Source organism: Coenobita brevimanus, chromosome 71 (genome assembly GCF_032717465.1).
Source record: "Coenobita brevimanus isolate Jiangsu-jjx chromosome 71, ASM3271746v2, whole genome shotgun sequence".
Lineage (NCBI taxonomy): Eukaryota > Metazoa > Arthropoda > Malacostraca > Decapoda > Coenobitidae > Coenobita > Coenobita brevimanus.
This window is the reverse complement of record NC_137024.1, coordinates 15,617,599-15,629,718: the sequence shown is the minus strand read 5'-3', so window position 1 is coordinate 15,629,718 and position 12,120 is coordinate 15,617,599. Positions and strand designations below refer to the sequence as shown.

At 41.7% G+C, this 12,120-nt stretch overlaps 1 non-coding gene across 1 annotated transcript; it reads left to right on the top strand.

The window, feature by feature from the left end:
* Window positions 1-7,945: 7,945 nt before the first annotated feature.
* LOC145406958 (5S ribosomal RNA) lies at window positions 7,946-8,064 on the top strand. The gene has a single exon (XR_013898625.1). It is a non-coding gene; the product is annotated as a 5S ribosomal RNA (ribosomal RNA).
* Window positions 8,065-12,120: the final 4,056 nt, after the last annotated feature.

Sequence of the window (12,120 nt, the reverse complement as noted above, 5' to 3'; positions counted from 1 at the left end):
TAGCCCCGGGTTCCTATGGTCTTCATGGGGCGACGTAGGATTGGATGATGGAATGGAATGGAAACATACCCGGTAAGTCTCAAAAACACACAGCCACCATAACCATTCAAACCTCTCGCCAAACTACCGCACATCCTCCATGAACCACCACCCAGACATCCATCCCTCAGATCCTAGCTTACCCAGAGAGACACCAGGGCACTTAGACTGCGACCCTCACTCTTCCCTGCCACAATACCGTCTTAACAAGGAACTCCCAAAGAATACACTATACCGACACTGCAACGCAGCCACCGGCCCCCTCGTTAACACACAGAACAACACACTGACAAACCTCAGGCACCTCAGTGTTAACACAGACTCCTTCAACATAAATCAAGAAAATATTTTCGGTAGCGCCCTGATGAAGTTGCCGGTTACCTGTGGTCCACTGGTTTCACGTCAAGATTTGGAAAGTTATGGTGTTTGAGAGGAATGAAGTCACAGAGTGTGCAGTGAGGTTGGATGGTGAGGATATGGAGAATGTGAGTGCATTCAAGTACTTGGGTAGTGTGATGACTAAGGATGGAATTTTGGGGGATGAAGTACGTGAAAGGGTACAGCAGGGAAGGAAGGTTGTTGGTACACTGAAAGCAGTGATGAGAAATAGGGAGGTGAGTATGGAAGTTAAGAAGTCACTGCATAATGGTATTGTGATCCCTACCCTGACGTATGGAAGCGAGGCATGGACCTTGCAAGAAGGGAACAAGTCAAGAGTGAGAGCAGTGGAAATGAGTTACTTGAGAGGAGCATGTGGAGTGACGTGGAGGGACAGGTTGACGAATGAAGAAGTGAAGGAACGTTGTGGGGTAGATGTGGATGTGGTTGAGAAGATTAGGAGAAATACATTGAGGTGGTTTGGACATGTGGAGAGAATGGAGAATGAAAGACTGACTAAGAGGGTGTATGTAGGTGAGGTGGAGGGAGGGAGAGGGAAGGGTAGACCGAGGATAAGGTGGAGGGATGGAGTTGAGAGGTATATGAGGGAGGGGGGGGTGAGTTGGGGGGAGGGTAGTCAAATGGTGGGTGACAGAGTGACTTGGAGGCGTTTTGTCTGCAGCCACCCTTTGCGGGATTAGGGCGTCGGGCTATAGATAGATAGATAGATAGACGTATGTTTGCAGACTGGACGGGTTCGATATAATGAGATTTCTCGTAAACTATACACAATCGCCAACTGGTAGTAAGCTAAAAAAAAAAAAAAAATGCTATTCAACAAGTTATCACTGTAGGGTAAGTTAAAAAAAAAAAAAAAAAAAAAAAAAGTTGTGCTACCGGGCCTCGAGCCTGGGTATTAGCTTTGCTGCGTGGGTCTGTCTAAACCCCTACCTTTCCCACCCCGCCAGATATTGGTACATAGTGATTATTTGCTGGAAATTATTCACTCGTGGAGGATGTCAATCGTCGTCCAAGGGGCAGGTTTTACTTTCTTATCCCCTTCCCCCAACAACTATCTCTCCTGTACTAAATAATCAGTCGTAGCCGTAGCAATAATAAAACATACAAGATCACTGGACTGTAGGTCACTTTGTTTTTGTCAAAAATAACTGTCCTTTTTTTCCCCTTTTCAGCTCCAGGAAGTTAATTTCACTCTTTCGTTGCTCCACATAATTTTATTAAGCTTTGGAAAGACTTTTCGAATTGGAGGAGTCAGGTATTGCCTTCATTATTATCATCACTTTATTGTTTTAACTCCCAAACGGCCTATAATTACCATTTCTTTCAAGTTAATACCGAGGTGCAACGAGACCCTACCTCTAATACGATGCTAGTCGCGAAAAATTACCATGGAAAGGATATCATGCGGTAGCAATGTCCTTTTCAGATAGTGAAGTACGTGACGTCAGTTACTGAAGGACGAGAATCTTCAAGTTAAAGTAAAAAAATAATTAATAAGCATTCTTCCCACGTCAGAAAACGGCAGTGTTGTACTTGGTTTACGAGAGTCTTTTTAAACTGTCGGTGCCAGATATGTCCTTCTGAGCCCCTTTGGCAATAATGCCGGTGTATAAATACAGAAAAATAAATATAAACTGTACTTGGGGTACTTGCCTTTACAAATATGTAATTGATGTACCTGTAATCTTAAGAATACTATACTGTGATAATTTTACTGTCTGCGAGCGGCGATGTCTTTTAAAAACGATGGCTGTTAAGATGTTGACCTAGTATGATGTGTTGGTGAAAGAAATGACAAGAAGCTGTGAAACAATTTTAAGAGCCCCAGGACAGTGAATGAAATGATGGGTAGTTGACAAAACAGTGTGGAGACAGATTAGCCTTAGTTACATGGTTGAAATAACAATATTAATAATAATAATAATAATAATAATAATAATAATGAAAATGTCTCAGTACTTAAATGAAAAAACACATGAGTTTCGAGACTATCCAAGTGCCTGACCTTCATTATGCCCCATTTTATTCTAATCTGGTCTAAAATTACGATCTTTCCATACTGAATATGAGTTGTGAAAAAAGATAAACAGAATGTTATGCAAGATACTAAAAAGTGCCATGAAATGAATACCGAGCCGTAGCATTATCTGATTCTGCCACTGACCTTTGTGAAATGATCGAAAACAGGAAAAAAAATCTGGTCCAAATTAAGCTGAGTGAAATATAGGTAAAGTGGCACTCACGGGAAATATATTGTATATTGCGGGGAGCCTGACTGTTGTCCTTTCACTCTGTTGTCGCAGTTTTTATTCTTGCCACCTTCAAACGGCTGTAGTGTAGCCACCTTAGCAGAGTCTTCTTGAACTGCCGTGGTCAGAGGTGCCCTTCTGAGCTCCTATAGCAAAAATACCTGTGTTAATATACAGGGATAAAAAAAATGTATAAACTAATTTCTACGCCCTTATTTTGACACATATTTAGTGCAATTATCGGTAATAAACAACGAAAACATTAGTGTCTCTGGACGGTGATGTGTGTTAAAAATAAGGATGAGAATAAACTGATGGTTGTTGAGAAAGATAGTGGCTAAGAGTGAAGTGCTTATGAATGAAGACTGGAAGTGGTGGAATAATTTTAAGAGTCTCAGGACAGTGAAAGAAAAGAGCGGCAATCATGACAGAAAAGTGGAGAGATCTAAGCTTTTACTGCGTTGTAGAAACAATAATAATATAAAATAACGTAAAATATATTAATGGTTCGTTACCCATACCTTGAGGTGCATGGTAGATCGTTCTTCCCACTGTACCATGCCCGGGAAGGACACCACATAGGATATACCGTTGATGTCTTCAAACGGTTGTGCTCGTATGGTGTCGGGATGACGTGTGTCCATCATATATCATTTCCTCATAAGGGGTCTGCTAAACAGAATAATCTAGCCTCCAGACAGTAAGTCAATCATAAAAATAGACGTCTCAAATAGTTCGCTCAAACAAACGATTATGGATAGACATTATTTCGTCGCGCACCAGGATTAAAAGTGGCTGCAACTTTTGTCACGTGCAAAATAAGATAAATCAAACACAACTAACATCATTAAGATGAAATATAACACTAAATGGAGAGACTCAGCTGATGGGCATGAACACAGAGAGTGAGTTGCGTGGCAGGTCAACCCTTCCGGCCCAGCCGTGGGAGTGAGAAAGTGAAAAGACGCAAGTAAATGAGTACATGAAAAACAGTTTCATAACAGTAACTTCTATTATCACATTTAGGCTGATGTCAGATGATTATACTGAAGAGATATCAGGAAATGTTCGGGACGGTCATGATTATTGATGAAATTTCAGGACGGTCATGATTATTGATTTGGGCAAAATTAAAGAACTTCAAACTTTATTTTAGTAGAAGATCACATCAGTGTTAGGGGGACACAAATCATTGTTGCAGTTCAGGATCCATTTCGTCCATGCAACTTTATATTGCGTCTGCTCATACTACACACACACACACACACACACACACACACACACACACACACACACACACACACACACACACACACACACACACACACACACACACACACACACACACACACAGAATGCTTTAGTAATAACGCCACTCCTCCACCGGACAATAAAATTCATTAACACATACCCGGTAAGTCTCAAAAACACACAGCCACCATAACCATTCAAACCTTTCTCCAAACTACCGTACATCCTCCATGAACCACCACCCAGACATCCACCCCTCAGATCCTACGCTACCCAGAGACACAAGGGCATTTACACTAAGATGTGACCCTCACTCCTCCCTGCTACAATACCAGCCACACATAGAACTCCTCAAGAATCCACTATACCCACACTACAATGCAGCTACCTCCCCCCCCCCCCTCACACACACAGAGCAACACACTGGCAAACCTCAGGCACCTCAGAGCCACAAAACAGATTCCTTCAACATAAATCAAGAAAAAAATTTTGGTAGCTTCCTGATGAAGTTGCCCGTTATCTGTGGTCCACTGGTTTCACATCAAGATTAGTCCTCTCGTACTGCTACGTATGTTTGCAGACAAACCTGGACGGGTTCGATGTAATTAGATTCCTCTTAAATTTTACAACATCGCCAGCTAATAGTAAGCTAAAAAAAAAATCAATAAGTTAACATGGTAGGGGAAGTAAAGAAAAAAAAAAAAAAATGTGCTACCGGGCCTCGAGCCTGGGTATTAGCTTTGCTGGGTGGGCCTGTCTAACACCCCACCCTTTCCCATCCCTCAAATATTGGTGCGTAGTGATTATTTGTTTGAAATTATTCACTCGTGGTGGCGGTCATTCGTCGTCCAAGGGGCAGCTTTTACATACTTATTCCCTTCCCCCACCAACGGTCTCTCCTGTCCTGAATAATCAATCGCAGCCGTAGCAATAATATAATGTACATGATCATTGGACCGTAGTTCACTTTGCTTTTGTCTGATATAACTGTCCTTTTTTCTCCTCCTCAGCTCCAGGAAGTTAATTTCACTCTTTGTAGTTCCACATAATTTTATTGAGGTTTGGAAAGAATTTTCGAATTCGAGGGGTTAGGTATTATCATTATATTGTTGTAACTCCAAAACAAACTTAAATTACCATTTCCATCAAGTTAATACCGAGCTCCAGCGAGACGCTACCCCTAAATACGATGCTAGTCGCAATAAAGTGCCATGGAAAGGATATCACGCGGTAGCACTGACTTCTTCAGCCACTGAAGTACGTGGCATCAGTTAATGAAGGACGAAAATCTTGGATAATTAATTTGCATTCTTCCCACGTAAGAAGACGACTGTGTTGTTGAACTGTCGGTGACAGATGTGTCCTTCTGAGCCAATCTAGCAATGGTACCGTTGTATAAATACAGGAACAAAAAAAAACAAACAAACTATATTTGGGGTCGTTGTCTTTAGAAATATAATTATGTATATTATGAACTCGTAGTCTCATGGATACTATACTATGAAAATTTTACTGACTACGAGCGACGATGTTTATTGAAAACTATGGGTTTTGGGAAAGATGGTGACTCAGTGTGATGTGCTGGTGAATGGAATGACGAGAAGCGGCGGAATAATTTTAAGACCACCAGGACAGCAAAAGAAATGAGCGGCATTTGTGACAGAACAGTAGGGAGACAGATGAGCTTTAGCAAATTTTTGGAAATAATAATAATAATAATAATAATAATAATAATAATAACAAAGAAATTCAGTGAAAACAAACAGGCTTTAGGGTTCAAGCGAGATTGTCCATCCTGTTCTTCCACTACCGGGAGGGACACCAGACAGATTATACTCTTGCTGCCTTCAGATGAATATATGATGTCATAGTGAGATGTATCCATCCTAATCCTTTCGGTATAAAGGTTTTGTTAAACTGAAAAATATTGCTCGGAGATAGTAAAAATAAACTGAGAAAAGACGTCTTTGCACTTAAGATGTTCGCTCCAACGTGTGTAAGGGAAAGCTAGTTTTGTCGTGTACCAAGTTTAAGACTGGCTGCAACTCTTGTCACCAAAGAAAGCTAACGTTATTATGAGAAAAAAATAATAAAACACTGCGTAAAGAGATTCAGCTGGTGGACATTATCGCGGACAGTGAGTTGCATGGCAGGTCACCGTTCCCGCCCAGCCATGGGAATGAGAAAACGGAAGAATGCAAGTAAATGAGTTCAGCAATTAACATTTTTACTACAGAAGAGCTACTTAGCATTGGATTTCGGTTGATGTCAGGTGATTATACTCAAGAGAAATCCACGGAGTGAGAAGTGTTGAAGGCATTCATGATTAATGATTTGGCCGAAATTAAAGAACATCTTACTTTATTTTGGTAAAAGATCAAAGAGGTGTAAGACGGACACAGTTCATTCTATCAGCTCAGGATTCATTCCGTCCATGTAATTCTATATTGCATGATCCCACACCACACACACACACACACACACACACACACACACACACACACACACACACACACACACACACACACACGTATGATGCAGAATTCCTCAGTAATAACCTCATTCCTCCACCCGCCAATTAAATTCAGTAACACAAACCCGATAAGTCTCCAAAACACACAGCCACCATAACCATTCAAACCTCTCACCAAACTACCATACATCCTTCATGAACCACCACCCAGACATCCATCCCTCAGATCCTACGCTACCCAGAGAGACACCAGGGCACTTAGACTAAGATGTGACCCTCACTCTTCCCTGCTACAATACCAGCCACACATAGAACTCCTCAAGAATCCACTATACCCACACTGCAATGCAGCCAACTCCCCCACCTCCCCCTCTAAACACAGAACAACACACTGACTAACCTCAGGTACCTCAGTGTCACAACACAGACTCCTCCAACATGACAAAAGATCTCTGGTGTCGCCCTGATGAAGTTGTCGGTTTCCTGTGGTCCACTGGTTTCACGTCAAGGTTGGTCCTCTCGTACGATTACCGTACGTATGTTTGCAGACTTAAAACTGGATGGGTTCGATGTAATTAGATTTCTTTTAAATTTTATATTATCGCCAGCAATATATATATATATATATATATATATATATATATATATATATATATATATATATATATATATATTTTTTTCTTTTTTCTCAATAAGTTAACGTCGTAGGGGAAGTAACAAAAAAAAAAAAAAAAAGTTGTGCTACCGGGCGTCGAGCATGGGTATTAGCTTTGCTGGGTGGGTCTGTCTAACACCCCACCCTTTCCCACCCCAATGTAGTGATTATTTGTTTGAAATTATTCACTCGTGGTGGCGGTCATTCGTCGTCCAAGGGGCAGCTTCTACATACTTATTCCCTTCCCTCACCAACGGTCTCTCCTGTCCTGAATAATCAGTCGTAGCCGTAGCAATAATATAATGTACATGGTCATTGGACTTTATTTTTGTCTGAGATAACAGTCCTTTTTTCTCTCTTTAACGACAGGAAGGTAATTCACTCTTTGTAGCTCCACATAATTTTATTCAGCTTTGGAAAGACTTTTCCAATTCGAGGGGTCAGGTAATGGCGTCATTATTATCATCAGTATTTCCTTTTTACTTGAAAACTATCTCAAAGAAGCATTTCTATCAAGATACTATCGAGGGGCAATGAGAAGCTACCTCTTAATACGATGCTAGTAGTGAAAAAGTGCCCTGGAAAGGATATCACACTGTAGCACTGTCATCTCCGGTCACTGAAGTACGTGACATCATTTAAAGAAGGACGAAAATCTTAAAGTTAATGTAAAGAAATAGTTAATAAACTTTCTTCCCACGTAAGACTACGGCTGTGTTGTACTTAGTTTAGGAGACTCTTTTTGAATTGTCGGTGCCAGATGTATCCTTCTGATCCCCTTTAGCAATAGTACCGGTGTATAAATGCAGAAGAAAAAATGCAAACTTTAATTGTGTACTTTCCTTTTCAAATATATATTTGATAAACTCATAATCTAATGCCAACGGCCATACCACGTTGAGTACACCGCTTCCCGTCCGATCAGCGAAGTTAAGCAACGTTGGGTCTGGTTAGTACTTGGATGGGTGACCTCCTGGGAACACCAGATGCTGTTGGCATCCCTACGCGTCAAGTGGGGTTGGTGGAGGATTAGTGCCCCTCCCTGTAAAACAATTAACTCTAAGCCCTTGGCCACCCCGTCTGGGATACATGGCGTCTGGCAATGAATGAATGAATACTCTAATGGATACTGTACTATGAAAATGTTACTCTCAGCAAACGGCGATGTCTATTTGAAACGATGGCTGTTGAGAAAGATGTTGACTCAGTGTGATATGCTGGTGAATGGAATGACGAGACGGGCTGAAAGAATTTTAAGAGCCCCAGGTCAGTGAAAGAAATGAGCGGCAATTGTGACAGAACAGTGAGGAGACAGATGAGCATTAGCTACTTGGTTGAAATAATCATAACAACAACGCCAGTGATGTTAATATTATAGTAATAATAATAATAATAATAATAATAATACAGAAATGAAGTGGAAACGAACAGACTTTATTGGTCATTGGTAGATTGTACATCCCGCTCTGCCGGTCCAGGGAGGGACACCACACATGTTATACTCTTGCTACCTTCAAACAGATGTATCCTGGCAGAGTGAAATGTATCCATCATATATCCTTTCTATATAAAAGGTCTTATTAAAATGAAAAATCTCGCTCAGAGATAGTAAGAATAAGCTTTGAAAAGTATAAAAATGGCTGCAACTCCTCTCACGTGAAAAAAAAGATAAACCAAAGAAAACTAGCATAATTATGAGAAAAAAATAAAACACAGCTTACAGAGATTCAGCTGGTGGTCATGAACGCTGACAGTGAGTTGCATGGCAGGTCACCGTTCCCTCCCAGCCATGGGAGTGAGAAAATGGAAGAATGCAAGTAAATGAGTGCAGCAACTAATATTTTCACTACAAAATAGCTACTTAGCATCGGATTTCGGTTGATGTCAGACGATTATACTCAAGAGAAATCCACGGAGTGAGAAGTGTTCAAGGCAATCATGATTAATGATTTGGCCGAAATTATAGAAATTCTTAATTTATTTTAGTAAATGATCACATAGGTGTGAGAGGGACACAGTTCATTGTTTCAGCTCAGGATCCATTTCGTCCATGTAACTCTATAATGCATGATCCCCCACCACACACACACACACACACACACACACACACACACACACACACACACACACACACACACACACACACAAATGATACTGAGTGCCTCAGTAATAACCCCACTCCTCCACCGGACAATAAAATTCATTAAGCACATACTCGGTAAGTCTCAAAAACACACAGCCACCATAACCATTCAAACCTCTCGCCAAACTACCGTACATCCTCCATGAACCACCTCCCAGACATCCACCCCTCAGATCCTACCCTACCCAGAAAGACACCAGGGCATTTAGACTAAGACGTGACCCTCACTTTTCACTACTACAATACCAACCACACATAGAACTCCTTAAGAATCCACTATACTCACTGAAATGCCACTCCCTTCCCCACACCCACACAAAACAAAACACTAACCTCAGGCACCTCAGTGTCACAACACAGATTCCTTCAGCATAAATCAAGAAAATATTGTTGGTAGCACCCTGATGAAGTAGCCCCCTACATGTGGTCCACTGGTTTCACTTCAAGATTTGTCCTTTCCTACGATTACGTATGTTTGACGACCTAAAGCTGGATGGGCGCGATATAATGATGTAACTTGCAATACTTTGGTGATAGAAACACCGTGTACAAACAGCTAGATAAGGAGTTTATTAGGAGCGCACAACAAAATAGTCTGCCCGTCTTGGCTGTCTGCTATAAACTGACGCAATAGTGCCTTCGCCCAGGCGTGGGGCCCTGGGAAAGCGTGCTAGGTCAGCAAGTTTAGTGGGGGCATGTATGCATTGGGAGGGGGACATATATACACAACTCCCCCGGATAGCTGAGATGGTGTCTCCTGACACCAGGAGTTATATGGTTTTTGATTATAGTATTAAGGCAAGGTCAGGGAGGTTTGTTCAAGGGATAATTATGATACAGGGGCAGTAGGGGAGACATGGCCATGTTGAGGGGAGGGAATTAGAAGGATATATACAGATAAGATATACAAGGATTAATAGGGATGCGTCCAGTAAGGGTCGAAGGTATACATAGATATAATAGGGATTATACAATAATATCGTGATACATGATAAACAAGGAGTAGATATGAGAGTTCTATTGGTGTTCTTCGTTCATTTTTTTTTTTTTCTGTTTGTATTTTCTGGAGGATACACTGTCACTCAGGAATGCATTAAAGAAATACCATCATTTTCTAGTAGGCAGAGTTCTGTTCACAGTTTAGTTAATTGTCAGATGGCATTGGTAGTCACTGAATGTGAGGGCACTAAGTACGGGGAGTTTCTACGTCGTGTGGAGGACGTACTATGCCTGTAGCGACTCTGAGTTCCTGGAGTCGACGTTCCATTTTTCTGACACAACAATGCACTGCACATATGATGAGTAGAAAACCTATGAAAGCGATAACCACAGGGGGAAATGCAACTGTTGGATGAACCCATGAACGGCTGAAGGCCAAAGAAAATTGATCCATAATGAAGTCATTGTCATTGAGGAATGTTAGCATGCGCAAGTTAGGGGAGGTGATGGTAATGTTGGCAGATGGTAGGGTGGAAGGCATGAGGATTGGTTGAAAGATGTCATAGGAGTGTTTACGGACAGCTTGGTGATAGAGAGTGGCGTAAGTGATGACGGACTCTGATTTGACGGTACAATAGTCAGGTGCTTTGTAGAGACCACTAGCGGGGACGGATCGAACCGAAGAACCAGGACACATTAGTGTGACAGAGATGGGAATAGCAAAGAAGAACTGGACATGGTTGAGGTGAGCATGGTGGACCAGGAGGGCAGGAGCTGGGACAAAAGAACAGGCCGAGTAGATGGAATGGTTGCGAACTAAAGCAGACTCACAGGGTGTAGCACTGCTAGGGAAGATAGCGAAAAGGCAGGCAGCACAGAGATGAGAGGTCGGAGTAAGGGAGGAACATTTCTGGAGGTCTGTGGAAGAAAGGAAGGCAACTGAAAGATGATCATGGGAGAGGAGGAAATATTCTGAAGGAACAGATACTTGTAACAAGGAGTTGTTGAGGCGGAAAGGGAAGGGAATGATATGGAAAAGGGTAAAGGCTATGGCAGAATGGAGAGGAACATGGACGACGACGTATTTGGTGAGAAGAGTGGCTTCGAGAACAGGATAATAATATTCGAGGGAGGAGTAGGGGAGGACTGGGGATAGACCGAAGGTGGAGTGAGCCCATTCCAGGACAGAACGGAGAGCTGAGACAGGTACTAAGTCGGCAGTGACACGTCCATTTATAGCATCGACCAGGATACGAACCAAGGTAGAGACTTGAGACAGGAGAGAGTCAATGGCCAGTTGGAGATTATCCATGTTGAGTTTGAGGTAGAAGAACTGAGAGATAACGTTGAGATCTGAAAGGTGGCGTTGTAAGATATAGGTGAAGTTGTTTAGAGTGGACGTGACTTCATTTAGGTGGGTCGTGAGCTTCTGTAACAGTGTGTTGGATTTTAACCCGCCCCGTCCCGGCCACTTTTCGACCACTGGTACCCCCCAATCCCGGGCAATTTTCGACCTTTTTTTTTTTTGCTTAAACTTTCGCTTTTGGTCAGAAACAATGGCCGGTGGCAAAGAAAGTGGTCCCTGGGGTCCCTAATTAGCTTAACCAGGTATGCATTGGTCCCACCTGGCCCCGTGTTCTCCCTATGCGGTGTGAGCATCAAACGTTTTCTATGGTATTATAAGTTTGGGAAACCAATGAAAGTAAGTAGAAATGAATTTATTACAAACATAAAAACATGTGATAAAAGAGTATATTGGATTTTATACAAAAATAGAGCAGAAATAATCATTGTACCATCGTGAGAAACGAGCAAAATCGGCCAACTTGGTTCCCATGAATCGCTAACATTCTAAAATCATGATAAATATAATTTTTTTTACTTACATAATACTTCTACAATAACATTATACCATTTTACATTATATTGAACTGTTTTTACGTATTCACAGGCCTTTTGATAACATTTAGCG